Source organism: Lissotriton vulgaris, chromosome 4_2 (genome assembly GCF_964263255.1).
Source record: "Lissotriton vulgaris chromosome 4_2, aLisVul1.2, whole genome shotgun sequence".
In the NCBI taxonomy this organism is placed as follows: Eukaryota; Metazoa; Chordata; class Amphibia; order Caudata; family Salamandridae; genus Lissotriton; species Lissotriton vulgaris.
Window position 1 is genome coordinate 775,343 of NC_141692.1, and position 23,666 is coordinate 799,008.

A 23,666-nucleotide genomic window follows, 5' to 3' on the forward strand; every position below is an offset into this window, starting at 1 on the left:
GGGGCAGAAAGACCAAGCCATAGTCAACAGCCAGACCACAAGAGGGCCGGAGCACTAAGGCCCCCAACGGACAACCAGAGGTAGATGTTGGGAATTAGCGCAGAATTAGTTACCTTTTTTGTTTCTGTGCTGTCCCTGTCATGCGTGCTTGTATTGGGCAGAGCTCGGGTCGGGTTTAAAATGCGCTGTTTCTAAGTGGTCAGAGCTTGGTTCCTGACCAGGTCCTGTCACCCGGAAGGTTCTGCTCTTGCTTTTCTGAATTTCTTCCGGTGTCCTGTGGGAAACTTGTTGCCTGACTTCCTGTTATGGTATCCACGCCATCTTCATCTTGGAGCATCAAGATAGTTCGGGCGAACAGCTGGAAGTCGTCTGAACTTTGAGGACTGGCATTTCAATATTTAGTTTATTCCTTGTTTTTCTTTTGCTACTCGTGGTTCTGGGTTATTTTTTACCATGTACCACACATACAGCTGTAATGGGAATCCTGAAAGTGGACTCGACATTAGGAGGAACGCGGCTGTGTTTACTCTGAGAGAGTCCTGTTGTGTTTTTCTTCTTTCCTAATTCTTCTTGGGACAAAAGCTGTTGAGCAATCTGTGTAGCCACCATACATAAGTGGCAAAACCGGGTGCACCCTTTTTTTAACCGTTTTTCCCTTTTATGTGGATAGCTATATATATATATATATATATGTCATTTGAGATGTCATCAGTGATGTCATCAGTGATGTCATCAGTGATGTCACTGATCATGTCATGAATGATGTAATATGTGACATGATCAGCAGTGGATTGCGGGTGCGCAATATATAGTTAGTGCAACTAACTATATATGAAATTTCAATGGTTTTGTGTAAGTAAAATAAGGTTTTGTAAATGCTAATTCCTAACTATATATGGTCTATAACCTATGGTTTTTTCAGTGAATTTTCAAGGTTTTGTAAATGCTAATTCCTAACTATATATGGTCTATAACCTATGGTTTTTTCAGTGAATGTCAATGGTTTTTTAATAGCAAATATCAAAAGCTGTAAAATGTCAAGTACGTGGTAGGTAAAAACATTTTCGTGTTTATGCACGCTGATGTGCTTTGAACGCTGCCCCCCCCTCTTTTCTTTTAGGAGCATTCTCTCTTTGCAGATAGTGAAGGGTAGGTAACACAGGCCTTTGCCCCCGTTGTAATCCGTTGTGCCTGCTTCCCTCTCCATTTGATTGATTGTTATCCTAGCATTTATTGTTTTGGAATTGGTTCTCTTTGGTTCATTCTCTATTTACAAACAAGCACAGAGTCGCAATACTCTGTTTAGTCTTTGCAGATAGTGAAAAATCGTTAAAAAAAACAAAAGGAATCAAGCAAAATCAGTAGGCCACTAATGTGATCTCTTTTTGACCTCGCTAAAATAGAAACATTATGAACAACCCCTCATGAGGAATACGAAACTAGTGAGAGGAACTGAGCTCGACACCATGATGGCTGCAAGACAGCTCGGCTCCGCCCCCCACCCCACCCAAAATAACGACAAACCCTATGCAAATATTATAAATATATGCAACACACCAGCAAAGTAACAGGGTAAAACGTTTTATTAAATATCTATTTACATGGCAGCCTGCTGCAACATCGATCCAAACAAGCCTTTATATTTGGGACTCAAAATCAACAAGTAACATGGTAAAACGTTTTATTAAATATCTATTTACATGGCAGCCTGCTGCAACATCGATCCAAACAAGCCTTTGTATTTGGGGCTCAAAATCAACCATCAATAGTAAGATTTTCATAGGTGAGTGTAGGTTCATGGTTTTCCATCCACAGACTAAAAGCCTGGAGTGGGAGTGAAAGAACAATAACTAGGTAAGAAGGAAGGCAGAGGTTGTGGTAAGGACTCTGGATATAGTATGTTGCTTGGTCCCTGAGATGCTTCAATGTCACTGCCTTGCACAAATGGCATAAGTCCTGGATGTTGGGTGCCATAGTTGAGGGTTCCGAGCAGCGCTTGTAACACTGTCTGAAGCTTCTTTGCACCTGCTGCAGCTTCACTATTCTTAAAGTAAGTGGGGGCTGTTTGTGGACCTGACTGCATTGGAAAACAATGTGATGCGGTGCCTCCCTGAACCGCTTGACGGAGGCCCCCGAGATAATTGCGCCTGCTCCACACCTTGTCCCACAATCCGTTTGACCTGAAGACACGTCCTGCAGTGCCCTGGTCCGACCATCACATATACCTGCACCAGGAGACGGCGTCGGGTGCACTAGAAGGGAGAGGCGGCACGAACGAGCCTCCCCCACCTCCCCAGGTGGAGGTTTCTCAGCTACACCCCAGCGCTTCACTCGACCAGCTGACTTGCGCCCGCTCTTGCGACACAGTGCCTCGCTCGGCCAGCTGAATTGCGCCTGCTCTTGCTATTACAATGTCTCACCCGCCATCCAACGGAATTGCACCCAATCTTGTGGTACAGCGACAGGCGGCTGCTACGGAGCTCACAAAATGGCGGTCGGCTCCACAGACTTGGGCCCGGCCTGCAAAGATGGCTCTGGGCAACCGTGGAACTCGGACGCTTGACTGCTAGGGCATGGGCTTCATTCCCAAAAGAGTCCCCTCAGCCTTGAAGATTCTACAACAGTCACCGGGACTCCCGACTCCCGTAGACTTCCGGTGGGGAGCGACTGCCATGATTGCTCGCGGAATGGCCACGACGTAGCCACGAGATGGTGGTGCTCTTATGCTGACGCCAGCGTCAGTCTGAAACATCCAGAAACACTGTAGACTACCAATTCGATCACTTCCGGTGGAGCCCCAACGTGACCCGGTAGAGAAGAACTTGCCCTCCCCTCTTTGACTGATGGTTCTTGTTTCCTGTCCCTTCTGTTGTCATTTAACAGAACTTTTTTGACTACTGAAAGGGGTTGTGTTCCGACTGCTGGTTGGTAGAGACATTTTGACTATATTCTGGACCTGCGTTGTCGCGTAATGCGTCATATGACGCGCCGCGTTAGCGCACCCGGAAGTGCTCCAGTGCGCGAGGTGCAGCTTCCCGGAAGCGATCCAGAGCGCGGCGCGCAGCGCGTAACGTAAGCATAACAGGTCATGTGACTTGTTAATAAAACTTTTCATTGGTTCATTTTACTTTTGTTATTCTAATGATGAAAGGCTTGGTCATATGACCTAAAAATAACACTTTTCATTGCTTTCGAACATTTTTTTTTCCCAAATGATGAAAGCCCCACCTTTTTTTTTCTCACTCTGACTTGTAAAGCAAAGGACCCAGATGCATTTACAGTTTATCACTAACAATGTTCCAGGCTAATGTATTTTCCTGGGAAATTTACAACTGTCCTGCAAGTAAAATATTCCTAATTCGAGAAATTCGAGAAAAAGGGCGTTTCTTCGTCCCATGAGGGAGCCGTTGAACAAAAGAGGCTTGGCCTGCTGTCTTAGTCGCTGATAGGCATGAATATCGGATTCTTATCGATCACTTTATTTTGCAGGAGTAGAAAGCACAACAGCCCTTGACCATTTATCTTTACTGCGTTCCTGCGTATTATACCTTTTAACCGTCATGTAATCGGGCTGCTTTATTTCACTTGCTTTTTGCTGATTCGAAAACAGTGGCTATTATTAAAAACTTTACCAATCCAGGTACTACTACCATGTTTTGTTTTAAAAACCTTTATTGTGAAAATGTCAGTATACAAATACGGGCCTATAACCACGTGGGCCGGCCACGGAGCAAACTGGAATCGTATATGATGAGGGGACATTTACACTGTAGAAGAACGTAACGGGCGGGCCATTAGGTTGAAAGAACTAAGGTGTCTAACAGTTGCGGAATCGTTGGACGTAGATTTTATAATTAAAGTACGACAGGGCCAGTTACAATAACATTATCTAGATATACATTTGCGGGCAAGTACCATGGGTGACGTTAATTCGAACTTTCAATAGTACAGTAATCGATAACACATCAGAACTTAATATCAATAGGGATGTCCAAATGTTCAATCAGTACTCGTCCCCGCCCGCCATGTGCTCAAAACTGCATACGTATCTCGTGATATCAAGGTTGGGCAACCAGTACACAAGAAGGAGTTACGAGTCCCATTTATACCGGCGCCATTTTGGGCGAGGCCGGGCAGGTTCAGGATATAGTCAAAATGTCTCCACCAACCAGCGGTCGGACCAGAACCCCTTTCGGCAGTCCAAAAAGGTTCCGTTAAATGACAACAGAAGAGATAGGCAACAAGAACAATCAGTCAAAAGAGGGGACGCTTTCGTGAATGGTGCCCATGCCCTAGCAGGCAAGCGTCCGAGTTCCAAGGTGTCCCAGGGCCATTTTAGTGGACCAGGCCCAAATCCAAAGAGCCGGCCGCCATTTTGAGAGTCCTGTTGCAGCCGGCTATCGCTGCACCGCAAGAGTGGGCGCAACTCAGCTGGATGGTGGGCGAGACGCTGTATCCGCAAGAGTGGGCGCAACTCAGCTGGATGGCGGGTGAGGCACTGTACCGCAAGAGCGGGCGGAACTCAGCTGGATGGGGGGTGAGGCACTGTGCAGCAAGAGCGGGCGGAACTCAGCTGGAAGGCGAGTGAAACGCTAAGAGGCGCCCCACTGCAGATGAGGTGCCTCCACCTGGGGAGGAGGGAGAAGCCCGTTTGCGTTGCCTCCCCCCCCCACCCGGGCACCCCACGCCGTCTTTCGGCGCAGCAATGTAGGATGGCCACACCAGTGAAACTTGCTGGACACCACCTCGGTGCCATCCGGATCTCGGCGCGTTGTGCTGCCTTCAGCCTACTGTAGCAGCAGGTGCGGGCGCAACTCTGCTGGACGGCGAGGGAAATGCTAAGGGGCGCCCCACTGCAGATGAGGTGCCTCCACCTGGGGAGGCAGGAGATGCCCGTTTGCCCCGCCCCCCCCCCCGGGCACCCCACGCCATCTTTCAGCGCAGCATTGTAGGATGGCCACACCAGTGAAACTTGCTGGACACCACCTCGGTGCCATCCGGATCTCGGAGCGTTGTGCTGCCTTCGGCCTGCTGTAGCAGCAAGTGCGGGCGCAACTCTGCTGGACGGCGAGTGAAACGGTAAGGGGCGCCGCAATGCAGATGAGGTGCCTCCACCTGGGGTGGCGGGAGAGGCCAGTTTGCGCCGCCTTCCCCCCCCCCGGGCACCCCACACCGTCTTTCGGCGCAGCATTGTAAGATGGCCACACCAGTGCGGCAACTTGCTGGACACCACCTCGGTGCCATCCGGATCTCGGCGCGTTGTGCTGCCTTCGGTCTATTCGCACATCGGTCCGCTACTGACGCCGCCTCACAGGTCAACGGATTTTGTAGGCTTTTTATAGCCCAAAGCCGCATAACAGGTCATGTGACTTGTTTAAAAACTTTTCATTGGTTCATTTTACTTTTGGTTTCCTAATGATGAAATGCTTGATCATATGACCTAAAAATAACACTTTTCATTGGATTGAAACATTTTTTTTTTCCCAAATGATGAAAGCCTACACCTTTTTTTTTCTCACTCGGCAATCCAAAAAGGTTCCGTTAGATGACAACAGAGGGGACAGGCAACAAGAACCATCAGTCAAAAGAGGAGAGGGCAAGTTCTTCCCTACCGGGTCACGTTGGGGCTCCACCGGAAGTCATCGAATTGATAGTCTACAGTGTTTCTGGATGTTTCAGACTGAAGCTGGCGTCAGCATGAGAGCACCACCATCTCGTAGCTCCGTCGTGGCCATTCCGCAAGCAATCATGGCAGCCGCTCCCCACCGGAAGCCTGCGGGAGTCGGGGGCCCCGATGACTTTTGTAGAATCTTCAAGGCTGAGGGGACGCTTTCGAGAATGGGGCCCAAGCCCTAGCAGGCAAATATCCGAGTTCAAATGTGTCCCAGGGCCATTTTAGTGGACCAGGCCCAAATCCGAAGAGCCGGCCGCCATTTTAAGAGTCCTGTGGCAGCCGCCTATCGCTGCACCGCAAGAGTGGGCGCAATTCAACTGGATGGTGGGCGAGACGCTGTAGCCGCAAGAGCGGGCACAATTCAACTGGATGGTGGGCAAAACGCTGTAGCCGCAAGAGCGGGTGCAACTCAGCCGAATGGCGGATGAGGCACAGTGCAGCAAAAGCGGGCGACAGCTGAATGGCGACTGAAACGCTAAAGGTGCGCCCCACTGCAGTAGAGAAGCCTCCACCTGGGGAGGCGGGGGAGGCCCGTTCGTGCCGCCTCCCCCCCCCCGGGGCGCCCCACGCCATTTTTCAGTGCAGCATTGTAGGATGCCAAGACCAGTGCGGCAACTTACTGGACATCACCTGGGTGCCGTCCAGATCTCGGCGCGTTGTGCTGCCTTCGGCCTATTCGCACAACGGACCGCTACTGACGCCACCTCACAGGCAGACGGATTTTGCCGACTAAAAGACAGACCAAAGCAGCCTATTGTTGCTTTGTTTAAAAAAAATTTTTTTAACGTGTTTACTTTGTTGGAGCGTTGTATATATTTATAAGTTATTAAAGTGTTATAATCCTACTACTTTGTTGGAGTGCTATATATTTTTAATGTGACACATAATTGTGAAGACTTTGATGTACAAAAAGACATCCCTGGAATCTTCCGCTTCAGGCTCGGTCCCACACACCCTCACAGTGAGAATCCCCTCCCCAATCACAATACAGGATCGTTATCAGATAGTAGGAACGCGTGTGGTGTGACGGATCTCATGGGGTGGGGGCCTTGATCTACTGTAACTCCTTTGAAGAGGGGTGATTCTTTACAGTTGGGGCCATAAACTACATCCGCAGGGCTAGGTGATAGCCTGGGATCGGCCTGGACAATCAGACACAGAGGAAGAGGAGTGTCAGAGGGTGCGGTAGTGAATAGGGTGAAAGGGAGGTGTCGGGCGGGCACAGGGTGTGATTCTCAGGGAAGAGCAGCGCAGATGGGGGGAGGTTTATGGCCCATGCATGAAAGAGAGAGCGGGGGTGACCAGTGCGTGGGGGAGATGCTTGCGAGGGTGGGGAGCCACGCTGAGGACTTTGCGAAGTGAAGCTGATTGGCTCTCGGGTGTCTGTAAACATTCGAAACAGTCCAGAGCGGCCGCCATCTTGTCTCTCGGTAAAATCGAGACACAAGAGATGGCAAAAACAAAGGGGGGAATTGACCATAAGGGCGCAGGGTAGACCCCCCCTGACCCCCTAGGTTTTATGTGGGGGCCATAAAACCTAGGGGATGTCATCAGTGATGTAATCAGTAATGTCATCAGTGATGTCACTGACCATGTCATGAATGATGTAATATGTGACATGATCAGCAGTGGATTGCGGGTGCGCGATACATAGTTAGTGCAACTAACTATATATGAAATTTCAATGGTTTTGTGTGAGTAAAATAAGGTTTTGTAAATGCTAATTCCTAACTATATATGGTCTATAACCTATGGTTTTTTCAGTGAATTTTCAAGGTTTTGTAAATGCAAATTCCTAACTATATATGGTCTATAACCTATGGTTTTTTCAGTGAATTTCATTGGTTTTTTAAAAGCTAATATCTGTAGCTGTAAAATGTATTTTTCTTTAAATTCAAAAATATATTTTATATGTTTATGATTAATTTTTTTTTAATATTTTTTTTTCGCTCCCGGTTCGCGAACCGGGAAGCTTTCCGTTAGCTCAATTTGATGCCGCGACCCGGTCCGCTAACCGGTAAACGTTCCGTTTGCGTAACTGCCGCGTTAGAAATCAACATTGTGACGCGTCGCGGAAGCGCGACATATCACGTTGCCGCATAATGTGTCTTATGACACGCCGCGTTAGCGCACCCGGAAGTGCTCCGGACCACGAACAGAGGCGCGAAACGCAGCTTTCCGGAAGCGATCCGGAGCGCGGCGCGCAGCGCGTAACGTAAGCGGAACAGGTCATGTGACTTGTTAATAAAACTTTTCATTGGTTCATTTCACTTTTGGTTTCCTAATGATGTAAGACTAGGTCAGGTGACCTTACAATAACACTTTTCATTGGTTTAGAACTATTTTTTTTCCCAAATGATGAAAGCCCCCACCTTTTTTCTCACTCTGACTTTCAACTTTGTGAAAGGAAGACCTATTTTGCACAGTGGAAAATGGCTTCACTAGTAGCTTCAGCTGGTGGACCCCCACTACCACCACCACCACCTCCTCATAGGAAGAGAGGACCACCTCCACAGTTCCTTGCAAACCCAGAGGAGGAAGAGGATCAAGAAGAGGAAGAACAGGCACCACAATTTTTAGAAGAGTTGCCCCGGGTATCTCATTATAAAAATAGTTTTATTTGGCAGTTTTTTTCATTTCCTGCAGGAGAGAAAAAAGTTAATGCTCGCTATGTGACGTGCCTAATATGCAAGCAGAACTTATCTAGAGGCACAGATAAAAAGTATAGTTATGGCAACTATACTATGCACCGTCACATGCAGAGGTGGCATCCTCTAAATTATAGCTGGGCAGAGATGCGTGACCTGCAAGACAACCCTCCAACTTCTGTGGCCAGGACATCAGCAGAGATATCTCTGTCAGGGCCAGAGGCACGGGAAACAGTGCCAAACATCCAGGAAAACTTTGTGCACATGAAGATTGTTTGTTTATATTGTGGTACCTTACTTTCATGTGCCAATATGAGCATTAAATTAGTAAATAGAGCATTTGAAAGTCACAAGTGCTCTAAACGCCCCAAAAAATAATTTTTTTTGCTCCTGTTGAGCCCTTTTCAATGCCTGTTTTTTGTTTTTTCCCTTCCAAAAAAACAAAAAAAACATAAAATTGTTCAAAAAATACAAAAAAAAATAATGTTCAGAAAAGTAAAAAAAAATATAAAACAACAAAAACAAAAAAAGAGTTATTTTCAGAACTACCTCCTCTTTATACAAAAATTTGCTAGAATGTTTAGCACTCTGGCAAGCTCTATTTCTTTTACTTCGCTTTCTGGTTCGCTCGCCGGTACGCGAACCGGGAGCTAACCCCCCAATTTTTTATTTTTTAAAAGTATAAGGGAAGTAAACAGAGAGTAATGTTAAAAGAAATACAGCTATAGGGACTAAACCAGAGATACTATTTAATAGATTTATTTACCGAAGAAAAGATGGAAGAGGATATAATTGTGAAAAACAAAATAGATAAGGAAGTGAAAGAATCAAGCATTGAAAATGCAATAGGTCTCGCAATAGAAGAGTTTGACCTTTTGGTTTTGCAAATGGATGAGTGGTGTTGCGTGGATGAGTGGCGTTGCGTGGATGAGTGGCGTTGCGTGGATGAGTGGCGTTGCGTGGATTAGTGGCGTTGCGTGGATGAGTTGCGTGTGTGAGTGGCGTTGTGTGTGTGAGTGGCGTTGTGTGTGTGAGTGGCGTTGTGTGTGTGAGTGGCGTTGCGTGTGTGAGGGGCGTTGCGTGTGTGAGTGGCGTTGCGTGTGTGAGTGGCGTTGCTGTGGGGAGGGGGGGGAGGAGAAATGCACACGGCGGGCAGGGGAGGGGACGGAGCGGGGAGAGTGGAATGAGGGTGTGAAGCAGCCGGGGCCTTTGAAGTGAAGCTAAGCTTCACTTCAAAGGTGTGGGAGGAGTGCGGCTGAGGGAACAGACGGCGCTTTGGTAATGTGCACACGCTTTTTAGGTCAATGCGCTTGCGCATTGACCTAAAAGCCACGGGCACAGCTCCAAATTGCCACATTTAGTTAAACTTTGTTTAAAGCCCTATAGTCTGAAGCCCTATAGAAGCTGTGGAACTAATAGTAGGTGAATGTGATAGAAATGTAACAAAAAGAGTACAAAACATTTACCTTATAATTTTCGTTAACTTATTCACTTTTTATTTTCATAGTTTCAATCTGTGAAAGAGAGAACAAACATTTGAAAAATATTAAAACATGTATTTAAAAATTAGAAAAGACAAGGGAAAAGGTTGAAGGACAAACAGTTTTTCAACAACTTTGACACTTACAGAAGCCTCTGCTTCTCCAGACCCCCTACACAGTCCTAAAGATATATATTTTAAACTAACAGTATCTTGATGCTGATGAAGTGAGGCCTATTTTGGAACATGGTGCATCTTTTGCACTGCTGATGTCTCACAACAGTGATGCAATGGCAGCGCAAAAGAGATGTAAAGCCATCATAAAATTGTCCCTAATATTTTAAATGATTATTTCAGGATGCAAATAAGATGTGTTCTTTCCAGAGGTTTGTTTGAGGTGAGGCCTACTCAGGTTTCCAAATAAAACAGTACCCAGAAGTGCAGGACTGTATGCAACAACTTTGACACTTACAGAAGCCTCAGCTTCTCCGTGTCTACTACACATTTCTAAATGTATATCATAAGTACAAAAAGTAGAGAATTAATTAATTAATTATACATGTTACACACAACAATGTTTCAATTGAACTCTGAACTCTCAGTGCACCTGCGTATCCAGTGCAATCTTTCATTAAATGATTTTTTCTTGACCATTCAAATTACATCTTTCAAAGAACACATCCATGCACCCTAACTTTCTCTTTTCAGAAATGGAAATCCACCAATCACTGCTAGTGAATCATTTGCACTGAAACTCCACAGTTTGTTTTCTTTACAAACTCCTACTGTTTCATCTGCCATTTCATTACCACACTTCATCTGACTGCAGCATAACCTTCTCTCACCATGTTTTCTGTCTGGATTGTTGGACATAGTTACATCTACTGGGCTCAAAGGTATGCTGAGAACTGAAATGTACCTAACCTCAATTTACAAGATGTGGAAATTAAGTGGTTTAGCCACAGAGGATTAAAATGTCACCAATTGATACCATTGGTGAAAACCTTTATGCATTTGCCAAAGCCTGACCTGTTAATTGTGCACTGTGGAGGTAATGATTTGGGCACTTTGACTGGGGTAGGTCTAGAAATGCTTTTAAAGGACACCTTTGAGCAATTAATGGCACTTTTTCCTCAAACTGCCTTGGTATATTCAAATATATGCCAAAGACAGAAATGGAGGTGGTCAAACCAATTTTGTCCACAAATTGAGAAGTCAAGGAAGCATGTAAACAAATCTGTTTCAGCTTACATGAGAGACCATGGAATGGGCTCCATGTACAAAAATAACTTGCGTTTTTGCATGCAAGATATCTACAGAGGAGATGGAGTTCACTTCTCAGATGAGGGCAACAGAATTTTCATTTTGAATTTAAGACTGTGCATTGGTACCTACTTATAAGTACCTAAATGTACCATAAACCCAAAAGCTCTTCTCAGAGCTACCCTACATCTAATCACTCACAAATATTATTTTTCTCTAACTTTTTTCACTAATTTTCAACAAACTACGCTCCCCGGAGCGCTACCCGGTACGTGAACCGGAAGCTAACCGCGCGAAATTTCTTTAAAAAAAAATTTTCCCGCACATATGGGCCTCCTCAGCCACCTTCAGAAAACCTAGGGGGTCAAGGTACGTCCACCGTGCACCCTTCTACCCATTCTGAACATTATTTGCCCTCCATCTTGTATCTTAATTCGACTGAAACACAAAATGGTGGACTCCCGTAACGCTGCTGGTTCGCGTACCGGGGCGCTTTCCGGAAAGCACTCCATTAAAAAAGGTGGGAAAGTAATTTACAAAAAAAGGACTGGAAACACTTTCACCAAATATAGATTAGCTCATACTACATACCAATCCCTACCATTATCATAAATTTATTTGGAAATCCATTTAGCCATTTAGCCTGTAGACCTCTCTAAATACCCTGAGGTAAATTACTTCACAAAACACATCTGAAGTGTTGGAATTGACAACCAATGAAAATGTTACTTTCATTTTCATTTTTTTTTTACCTCACATTTGATTGGTTATGTACCTGAATATATATAAAGGAAGAAAAGGAAACACAGCCATTTTGACTACTACTTCCTGGTGTACATTTCAATAGGATTTTCACTAATAACTTCAACTTCTTTTTAAAGGTTAGATGTTATTTTATAAATTTGAAAGGAGAAGTATGTTATGCACTTTAAATTAATTTGGAAAAACATTTTTCAGATAGTTATATACTGTCCCTCTGTAACAGTTAAACATTGAGAAAGGCTTGTATAATTATGAATTTACTTAGGCTTCTTCACAGGCTCTTTTTAATAGTACTACTTCACGCCTGAAACCATACACTGCCCAAAGATAACTTCTCTGTTATAAACTCACAAGTACCTCTCTGAACTTAAACCCAACAGTGCCCTATCTCTACTGATATAATTTTTTTATGCAATTTACAGAAAGAAAATGGAAGAACAACAGAATAAAATTTCATTTCAAATTAAGATTGAAAACAATCCTAACGAAGAAAAAGAAGAAACAGACTTTTTGGATGACACTGTAGACGAAGAATTAATTAAATGTGTTGAAGAATGTGAATCATGGAATGAAAATGACGAGATACCAGTTGAATTAATGTTACAAATTCTTTTAGATTTTGAAAAATCAGAACAATAAATTTAAATTTTATAAGTTAAAATTGTTTGAGACATTATTCTTTTTTTTTCAAAATGCTGAAAAAGTACCCAAAAGATATAATATAAAATGAGATTTTTAATATACTGTGCAACTTTTTTGTGTAAGATAGTAATTAAAAAAAATCAACAAAACAAACAATCAAGATAGTAAATAAAAAAAAATCAACAAAACAAACAATCAATTAACATACAATATTTGAAAAGACTATCATTCTTGTTTCCTCATAGTACGCTCCCCGAGCCGCTTCTCGGTTCGCGAACCGGAAGCTTCCCACGCAAAAAAAAAATGATTTTTTTTTTTCGCCCCACGGGGCCCTTTTAAAGCCTCCACATCAAACCTAGGGGGTCAGGGAGGATCTACTATTCCCCCTTATGGTCATTTCCCCCTATGTTTTGGCCTCCTCTTGTCTCTCGAGACAAGATGGCGGCCGCTCCGGACTGTTTAGAATGTTGACAGACACCGGAGAGCCAATCAGCTTCACTTCGCGAAGTTCCGTTACGCGTCAAGTACGCGAACCGGGGCGCTACCCGGAGTGCTGTCACAGATATATATATTTTTTTGAACGTTAATTTATCAAAATCCACTGGAGGACATATATTGAGACCTAGCAAAGGCACATCGGGCTAACAGTCCCTACAATTTTGCCAAGTTTCGTGCAAATCCATTCAGCCGTTCGAGCTAAAAGTGAGGCCAACCGCCCTATGGAAATTGACATGGGATAAACGCGTTTTGGGACCCCCCTTTTTTCTCGGCCCCCCCTTGATGAACCCCCCCCAAATTTTCGGGAGCTGCACAGAAACAAAATGTGCCATTTTCCTGAAAATTTCAGCCAATTCCGTCCACAAACGCCAAAGTTATTAGACATAGAATTTTCAAAAATCCCATAGAGAAAAAATCTAACTATATATACCTACTGGCCAGTGGGTAGTTATAGTTAGGATCTACTTTCCATAGGAAATCTGCAACATTCTATTGGGAATAACTTTGGCGCCGGTGAACGAATCTTCGCGAATTTCTCCAAGAAAATGGCCCGCTCTGCTCCGCTCCGTCCCTGAAAGTTTGGGGGGGAATCGTCAAGCGAGGGTCGAGATAAAAGGGCGGTCCCAAAACGTGTTTTCCCCATGTTAATTTCCATAGGGCGGTCGAACTCACTTTTAGCCCGAACGGCTGAATGGATTTGCACCAAACTTGGCAAAATTGTAGGGACTGGTAGCCCGATGTGCCTTTGCTATGTCTCAAGATATGTGCTCCAGTGGATTTTGAGTAATGTAGGTTAAAAAAAATATATATATCTTTGGCAGCGCCCCGGTACGCTCACCGGGGAGCGCACCGGGCGCACCACGCGACTTGCGCACGGAAAGCTGATTGGCTCTCGGGTGTCTGTAAACATTCGAAACAGTCCGGAGCGGCCGCCATCTTGTCTCTCGGTAAAATCGAGACACAAGAGGTGGCAAAAACAAAGGGGGGAATTGACCATAAGGGGGCAGGGTAGACCCCCCCGACCCCCTAGGTTTTGTGTGGGGGCCATAAAAGGGTACTGCGGGCCAACATTTTTTTTTTCTATTTTCGCGGGGGGGAGCGCCCGGTACGCGCTCCGGGGAGCGGACCGGGGAGCGTAGCATGGGGAAAACCCAGTTTATTCACTGTGTTACTTCTATGACCCTTACTTGCGTCAATACGTCCCTTTTGCATACATTACACCTGACGTAGGTATAATGTGGCGCAGGGGCTTACAAAGTGACGCATCTACCTAGATGCGTCACTTTGTAAAAATGACTGAATAAGGTGCATTTTTTACAGCACTGGTGCGACACAAAAAGTGACGCTCCGGTGGCTTTAAAGTGACGCATGGCCTCATAAATGAGGCCTTCAGTCTTCTACTCATGCGTCATATTAAATTTATGACGTATTATGTCGGAAGTACTTACAGATACGTCAGTATTTCAGACGTATCTGTAAGCGCAAAAGTGATGCATTGCTGGAGTGTGTAACAAAAATGATGCAACTCCAGCAATGCATCCTTTCACATGGGGCCAGGCCCCATGTGAAAGGGCCTTCATGCCTGCTGTGAAACAGGCGTAAGATTTAGATGCAACAGCGTCATAAAAGTGGCGCAGTGATATCTCATAGATTTCACTGCGTTACCTCTACGACCCTTCCTTGCGTCAATATGTCCCTTTTGCATACTTTACACCTGACATAGGTATATTGTGGTGAAGGGGCTTACAATGTGACACATCTACCTAGATGCGTCACTTTGTAAATATGACTGAATAAGGTGCATTATTTACAGCACTGGTGCGTCACAAAAAGTGACGCACCGGTGGCGTTAAAGTGACGCATGGCCTCATAAATGAGGCCTTCAGTCTTCTACTCATGCGTCATATTAAATATATGACGTATTATGTCGGAAGTACTTACAGATACGTCAGTATTTCAGACGTATCTGTAAGCGCAAAAGTGATGCATTGCTGGAGTGTGTCACAAAAATGATGCAACTCCAGCAATGCATCTTTTCTTACCCTTCCACACCCACGTTCCTTTTCAACATTTTCTTTGAATATCCACATTCCCCATATTCACTCACTTCTCCTTACTTTCCTTCCAAACACTCACCTTCTTTCAGTCCCCCTACTTCACTTCCTTTCTCCTCTCATACCTTTCTGTTCTTTCTTACTCATTTTCCTTTCCATTATTACTCTTTTTCATTTTTTTAAGAATATAGCTCTTTGATGAGAATTGGAGGTAGTTCTGAAAAGAACTTTTCTTTTTCTTCTTTTTGCTTCACTTACTCTTTTTCATTTTTTTTAAGAATATAGCTCTTTGATGAGAATTGGAGGTAGTTCTGAAAAGAACTTTTTTTTTTCTTCTTTTTTCTTTTTAAAGAACAGAAACAAAAACAGGGAATGGAAAATGCTCAACAGAAGCAAAAAAACCAAAACAAATTAGGGCTGGGAATGGCAGCGATGGTTCTCCAATGCTTGAACCATGAGCAGGACACTTTGCTCCCCAAAGGTAAGGAGTTGATCTCAGTATCTGCATTTCAGTACACCTTTGTTGAATGCAGGTTGAATATTTGGAACCAGCTCCTGCGATTGCCCCTTTACAGAAGTAGTTGCTCCTCCGGTGGATGTAGAGGCCCCATCATTGGGAACCTCTGGTGCCAGAGCCCTGACACTTTCCCGGGCAAAATTCTGGGGGTGCCTCCTCTCCACATGGCGTATCATTGTGAAGTTCCCCAAAAAATATTTCTTTTTGGGGTCACCCTGTGACAGGACTTTTTTGCAGATCCTGCACTCCACTTTTGGAGCATTCACCTTTTTCAGTCCTTCTGGTATGGAAAAAAAATTCCAGATGAAATGCTCTTTCACCTTTGGCTGAGGAGGCTCTTCATCGATGAATTCAGGCTCATCTTCACTGCTGGATGATATGGCAGCCATGATTAACCAAGAAAGATTCACGAGCAAAAAGACAGGTCTTTCAGTCACAAGAGTGAAAGAAGAAGTGAAGGAAATGGGTGGGGATTTCATTCTTTGTAAAAAAAAACTGTTATAAACCAATGAAAAGTGTTATTTTAAGGTCACATGTCTTTATGCGCTGACGCTGCGCGCACCGGAGTGCTTCCGGGGGCGCATACGCGGCACGAACGTAGGTGCATCTGGGGCGCATACGCGGCGCAAATGTAGGCGCTTCTGGGGGCGCACATGCGGCGCGCCGAAGTGATGTTTTGATAGTTTCACGGAAATGCAAAATTATTTTGATTTCCTTATTCAAAAAAACTGCTTTTATATGTATGGTACTAAATGTCTTGCGTTATTATTTACTTTTCATTCATACTTTTTTTACACGAACGCAAGTAGCGCTCTGGGTGCGCTTTCCGGAGAGCTAACCGTTGCGCGGACCCAGAGAGCCCTCAAATAAAATTATGAAAAAAAATATATATATATTATTATTAAAAAAAATAATACTAATTAATACTTACACAAATCAGCAAATTAAAAAAAATCGTAGGTTACAAACTCGATATAGAAAGGAATTAGCATTTAAAAAATCTATGAAATTCGCTGAAAAAACCATAGGTTTCACACCAGTTATAGTTAGGAATTAGCATTTAAAAAACCTATTAAATACACTGAAAAAAACATAGGTTTCACACCAGTTATAGTTAGCTGGAAATTTTACTGACATAAGACCATTGAAATTCCCATGTCATAGTTAGTTGGACTCACTATAACTTGCGCGCCTGCAATGCACTGCTGATGATGTCACATATTACATCACTCATGACATGGTCAGTGACATCACTCATGACATAACTGATGACACCATACTTGTGACAGAGTGAAAGACATCCTTTCAGTGTAATGTAACCCTTTAAAAAACACATATTCAAAAATAGAAATTAACATTTTCAAAAAAATGGAGATACCCATACCAGTTACAGCAAACAATTCAGTAATTCCACCATCTATATACACATCCACTCATTCACCAACAGTTTTATATAGTCACTCATACATATACTCACTCATCATATGTAGTGATACACCTATACATCCTGTTACACACCGACAGTCATCCAAAAGTTACTCACAAACATACTCACGCATGCAAATAAACTATTGAACATCCATTTATTTGCATATACAGCTATACAAACACTACCACTTTACTTCTATGGAAATTTACACATACTTACTCTCTTAAACAATCACCTATAGAAACAAATACTTATTTAAACAGGAACTCCTACAATCTCTCGCTCTGACATATACTCACTTATATACATCAATACTCACATATAATAGATTAAAACATGTAGGTACTGATAAAGACACTAGTGAGACAGTCATTCACTCACTAACACACACATATACACACTCATCCATCCATACAGTCCTGCACATATGCTGTCTTCAAAACACATACAGTGAGTCAGTCACCAACACATGCAGCCACTTATACACAAAGTGAAACACTGATACATATATTTCAATATTTAAAAGTTACTCGCTAATATATGTATTCACTAAGATACACTTAATAAGGCAGTTAAATCATTTTTTTTTTAAAAACATCCATTTACACACTTATTTAACCATTTATTCTTCAAACGACCTTTACAAATACATATATAAAGCAAACTTATTTTTCAGAAAGACACACATTCACTGGATGGTGTCATCAGTGATGTCATGAGTGATGTCACTGACCATGTCATGAGTGATGTAATATGTGACATGATCAGCAGTGCATTGCAGGCGCGCAAGTTATAGTGAGTCCAACTAACTATAACGTGGAAATTTCAATGGTTTTATGTCAGTAAAATTTCCAGCTAACTATAACTGGTGTGAAACCTATGGTTTTTTCAGTGAATTTAGTAGGTTTTTTAAATGCTAATTCCTAACTATAACTGGTGTGAAACCTATGGTTTTTTCAGTGAAACCTGTACTGTATATATATATATATATATATTACCTACTGGCGGTCGCCAGTAGGTATATATAGTTAGGATTTTTTCTCAATGGAACTTTTGAAAATTCTATGTCTAATAACTTTGGCGTTTGTGGACGCAATGGGCTGAAATGTTCAGGAAAATGGCACATTTTGTTTCTGAGCAGCCCCTGAAAATTTGGGGGGGTTTTGTCAAGGGGGGCCGAGAAAAAGGGGGGTCCCAAAACGCGTTTTTCCCATTCATTTTTCCATAGGGCGTTTGGCCTCACTTTTAGCTCGAACGGTAGGATTGGATTTACACGAAACTTGGCAAAATTGTAGGGACTGTTAGCCCCATGTGCCTTTGCTGGGTCTCAATATATGTGCTCCAGTGGATTTTGAGAAATTAACGTTTAAAAAAACTGATATATCTGTGACAGCGTCCCGGATAGCGCTCCAGATCGCGTACTTTTCGCGTAACGGAGCTTTGCGAAGCGAAGCTTATTGGCTCTCCGGTGTCTGTCAACATTCTAAACAGTCCGGTGCGGCCGCCATCTTGTCTCTTGGTAGGATCGAGAGACAAGAGGAGGAGAAAAACGAAGCGGGAATTTAATGAAAGGGGGCAAGGTAGACCCCTCTTGACCCCCTAGGAATGATGTTGGGGTTAATAAAGGGTCCCGTGGGGCAAATAAAAAAAAAATGATTTTTAGCGGTAGAAGCGCTTCTCGGTTCGCGAACCGGGTCGCAAACTGGTAGCGAAACGGGAATTCGCCATTTTGTGTTTCGATTTAATTAAATTACAAGATGGAGGAAAAACAATGTGAGAAATGGGTATAAGGGTGTATGGGAGACGTATCCTGACCCTCTATGTTTTCTGAGGGTGGTTGAGGAGGCTCATATATGTTTATACTTGTATTCCAGCGGTTGCGCGTGAGCGTTTTTTTTTTATTTTGCTGCGTGACTTCTGTTAACGTTCGTTTAGAAGGAAATCAGGAAGTGTTGACCGCCATTTTGACACTGCGACTAAATATGTTGTTAAAAATAATTGTTATAAATTAATCCGTATTGATAAACATTGTCTGCGCCATCTTGCTTTTTTTCCAATGCCACACTTTTGTCGTGCACGGCAACCATTTTAGATGCCTTGACCAGACCCACTCTCTGCACGCCGCCGATCGTGACGTCTGTTAACGTTCGATTCGAAGGAAATCAGGAAGTGTTGACCGCCATTTTGTCAGTGCGAGTAAATATATAGTTAAAAATAATTGTTATAAATTAATCCGTATTGATAAACATTGTCTGCGCCATCTTGCTTTCTTTCCAATGCCACACTTTTGTCGTGCACGGCAGCCATTTTAGATGCCTTGACCAGACCCACTCTCTGCACGCCGCCTATCCTCAGCATGGCTCCCCACCCTCGCAAGCTTCTCCCCCATGCACTGGTCACCCACGCTCTCTCTCTCATGCATGGGCCATAAACCTCCTCCCATATGCGCTGCTCTTCCCTGAGAATCACACCCTGTGCTGAGGAAAATTCAGCCCAGATTACAACTGATGCCCAGGCTGCTGGCACAAGACGCCACTTAGTTCCCATCTTGAACGGTTACCAAATAAAGAGACGGGTGCTGGAAGCAGGAACACAAGAACAGAGTTTTATTTCTCATGAGGAGAGCCTGTCATTTCAAAACATACATACATACACACAAGCTCGGGCGGGGGGAGACAGTACATGTATTATATACATAAATCGAAGACAAAACATAGAACAGTTGCTGGCCAAAAAGATCTCTTCCTGCATGCTGCGCATCCTTAGCATCCTACTTAATTTATCTGGGGGCTGAGCTCTTTTTACCTTTTTCTTCTCTCTTATCGTCGGCTGCCTTCGCTGGTGGCTTTGGTTGCAAATACTTACACCTTTGCCAATTGGTCGGGAACTAACCTGGTCGGGCTAATACTCAGGGGGGATCTTCGAATCATTTTTAGCGAATGGGTTTCAAGGCTGAGACAACGGTAGGTGACAGTCGGGAGAACAATGGGGCAGCTTTGAGTTTCATGTCTATGAGGGTGCGAGAAGGAGGTGGTAAATCTTAAACATTGGCAACATTCCTAGTCCTCCAGACGGAGGGTACTTGGGTAAACCTCACCTCGGAATATTCCTTAAACTTTCCCTATTTAGTTAAACGTAGGAATTTATTCATTGGTGCACGTCATTCTTGGTTGTATTATTCGGGGTGCCAAGCGAAGTCATATTTTGTCATCCTGTAATAACCCGTCAAGTTTCTGCTTCAGGCTGCCCTCCCAAGCGCTGGGTTCAGAGAGAGACATAGTCATTGTTTGCTCGTCGTGTATAGGCACCATATTCAAACCCTTTTTCTCATCCCATCGGCCGTTAAGTCACCATTTTTCCGTACTATAATCGACGTTCCAAAGTGACCTGCAGAAAAGAGGGAAAAAGAAGGGGCGGGGCAGCGTTTAAAACACATCAGAGCGCATAAACCCGAAAAGGCTTTTACTTACTACATACTCGGCCTATCTCCACGGGATGCAGTATCTACCATCTCGGCGTTTAAGCCCAGGGGGGACCGGTAATGTGGGAGAGATAATTATCGGAGGCCTGTGGATAGCATAGGTCGCCCAAGTGTGACATTACGGATCGTGTGCAGGGCAGGGTCAAAACAAAGGGCAGTCGGTGTAAAGTGGGGGCGAGCTTGTGCTCTCCTTTGGGGAAGAGAGATAACTTACAGTGGTACGGGGTCGTTTTTGTTCGTACTAGGGGGGCCAGGTGACATTCCTTCGGGGTGGCTTAGGGGCATTTAAAACAACTTCCCTGATACAGGTAGCATATAAATTAGAGGCTAAATACCAGGATCTTTATCGATTGCTTTATGCTGTACAAAATGAAAAACACATACAACAAACCTGGACCATTCATATTTGCAATGTTTCTGCGTACTATACTTTTTAACCCTTAACTAATCGAGCTGCTTCATTTCACCTGCTTTTTACTTACCAATCTACGCGTTACAACTACGTTTGCTTTTTCAAAAACCTTTAATAAAAATGTTGGTGCACAAATACGGGCCTACAACCCCGTGGGCCGGCCAGGCCACGGAGCAGGCTGGAACTGTAAATGGGGGGGGGGTATTTATTTGTGGAAAACATAACAGAGTCAGTGGTCGTTGATTTCATAGTAAAAAGTGCGACAAGTGCAACAAAATCATATCGATAATTCATTGTGAGCAAGTACCAAAATTGTCGACAATTCGAACCTTCAATAATAAATACAGTAATCAATGATGCATTAGAACTTAATATCAATTCATTGTCCGAACGTGTAATCAGTACCCGTCCCATGTCAATTCATTGTTCGAACGTATAATCAATACCCATCCCGGATCAATTCATTGTCCGAACATATAATCAGTCTTATCCCATATCAATTCATGTGCTAAAAACTGCATACATATCTCATGATATCAAGGCTGAGCAATCGGGGCACAACAAGGAGTTGAGAGTTTCATTTGTACCAGTGCCATTTTGGGTGAGGTCAGGAAGGTCCAAGTATAGTCAAAATGTCTCCACCAACTCGTGGTTGGACCGGGACCTCTTTCGGCAGTCCAAAAGTTTTCGTTGAAGGGTAGCAGAGGGGACTGGCGACATGAACCATCAGTCAAAGTGGGGTGGGAGGCAACAATCTCTCCTACCGGGTCATACTGGTGTCCCACCGGAACTGATCAAGTTGGTAGTCTTGCAGGATTTTGGTGATTTCAAGACTGAGGCCGGCGCCGGCATGAGCGCGCCGACGTCCCGCGGCTACGTCGTGGTCACTCTGTGGGTGATCATGGCAGTCATTCCCCATCGCGGGTCGGGGGCCCCCGTGGCTCTTATAGAATCTTCAAAGTTGAGGAGAACGTTTCTGGACGCAGGAAACTAGAAGCGTTGTTGCACCGCAACAGTGGACGAGACCCCTGATGGGTGAGCGGAGCATCATTGCCTCGCAATAGTGGACGAGACCTTTTGTTGGGTGAGTGGAGCGTTAGGGGTGCAGCTGAGGGGCCCCCACCTGGGGGGGTGGGAGAGGCTCGTTCGCGCCGCCTCTCCCTCCCAGCGCACCCCACGCCGACACCTGGCGTTGGTATCCGTGATGTCCGGACCAGGCGATAAGAGGGGGGGTCGGAGGCAGAGGCAAGACATCCCCCCGTGGCCTGCAGGGCACCGCTTCAGGACCGAACGGGGAGGCCAGACCAGGAGATAGGAGGGGGGGGTCGGTGGCATGTGCAAGACATCCCCCCCGTTGTCGCAGCCATTATTAAAGAAAGAAGAGGGATCCCGTCGGCCTCGGCTCCTCTCCTGGCCCAGGGGGGGGGGTCGGTGGCATGTGCAAGACATCCCCCCGTTGTCGCAGACATTATTGAAGAAAGAAGAGGGATCCCGTCGGCCTTGGCTCCTCTCCTGGCCCAGGGGGGGGGGGGGGTGTCGGTGGCATGTGCAAGACATCCCCCCCCCGTTGTCGCAGAAATTATTGAAGAAAGAAGAGGGATCCCGTCAGCCTCGGCTACTCTCCTGGCCTACCTTAGGCGACGACCTCCCCGGCCGACGGCTGCCAGCAGGACTCGCCCTACACGTGCCAAAGGCCTCGTCTTCCGGATGGGCGTAGCCGCGAACCTGTTGCACTTCGGGAGTTTCCGGAATGGGGGTAGGTATCTGCTGATTTGTATCTATTTCATGTTACCGGTATTGGGCGTGGCGGGCGGTGGGACAGACATGCTTGGAGCAGTGGGGGGGTGGCGGAACCTAGCTACCTCGTGGCTGCCGTAACGTCAAGCTTGGCTTCTCTCACCACTTTCATGTTTCTTATTTCTAGCGAAGTCAAAAACTCATCAGTGGCCTACTGATTTTGTTCGATTTCTTTCCCTTCCTTTTGAAGTGTGTTTCATGCTAAAGTTTCTGTTTAACAGGATACAGTGATTACTTCGTATTTTACATATGTCTTCTTTATTAGGGGTACCCTCCGGTTGAGCTAGATGATGTACCACTAATAAATGCTCCGGGTGGAACTAGTTTATCAATCAGTGGGGAGTAGATGGGCATCACAGATTACAACGGGGGACAAAGGTCCGCATTACCCACCCTTCACTACTTGCAAAGACTAGACAGAATATTTCTATTCCACATTATTTGCAAACAGAGAATACCTCGAAAGAACTATTCCTTGAACAATAAATGTCCAGCCAATCAATCAATCAGTGGGGAGAAAAACAGGCATGACGGATTACATCGGGGGACAAAAGTCCGCATTACCTATCCTTCACTATCTGCAAAGGGAGACAGAATATTCCTATTCTTCTCTGTTTGTAGACAGGGAATATCTCAAAGAGCAATAATCGATAAAAAATTAGTAGGATTATAACACTTTAATAACTTATAAATATATACATCGCAACAAAAACAGTAAACACCTTAAAACATTTTTTATTAATACAGAAGCAACAATGACAACTAACAGTAGTGATATCCTGGGCGGGTGATGGAACCGGGATTGTTAATGGAAAAAGATCTACAGAGAAAGCTATTGGTGAATTATACTTCTCCAGAAATGTAAAACTCACAAATGTTTCATTTGTGTAATCGTTTCAGGTCAAACGGATTGTGGGACAATGTTCAGAATGGAAGAGTCACCAAAAGGCAAAAAGTTCCGCTTGACCCCGGGAGCCGGCCGCCTATGTCGGGGGCAATATCAGGCCAC

The 23,666-nt window shown here is 44.5% G+C and overlaps 1 protein-coding gene across 1 annotated transcript in view; it reads right to left on the bottom strand.

Moving 5' to 3' along the window:
• Positions 1 to 9,833, bottom strand: part of LOC147718085 (GTPase IMAP family member 9-like) — a 39,344-nt gene extending 29,511 nt beyond the window's left edge. The window contains exon 1 of the mRNA XM_086919182.1: positions 9,789 to 9,833. The gene's annotated coding sequence lies outside the window, so the exon portion shown is untranslated. The remainder of the gene's footprint in view (positions 1 to 9,788) is intronic.
• Positions 9,834 to 23,666: the final 13,833 nt, after the last annotated feature.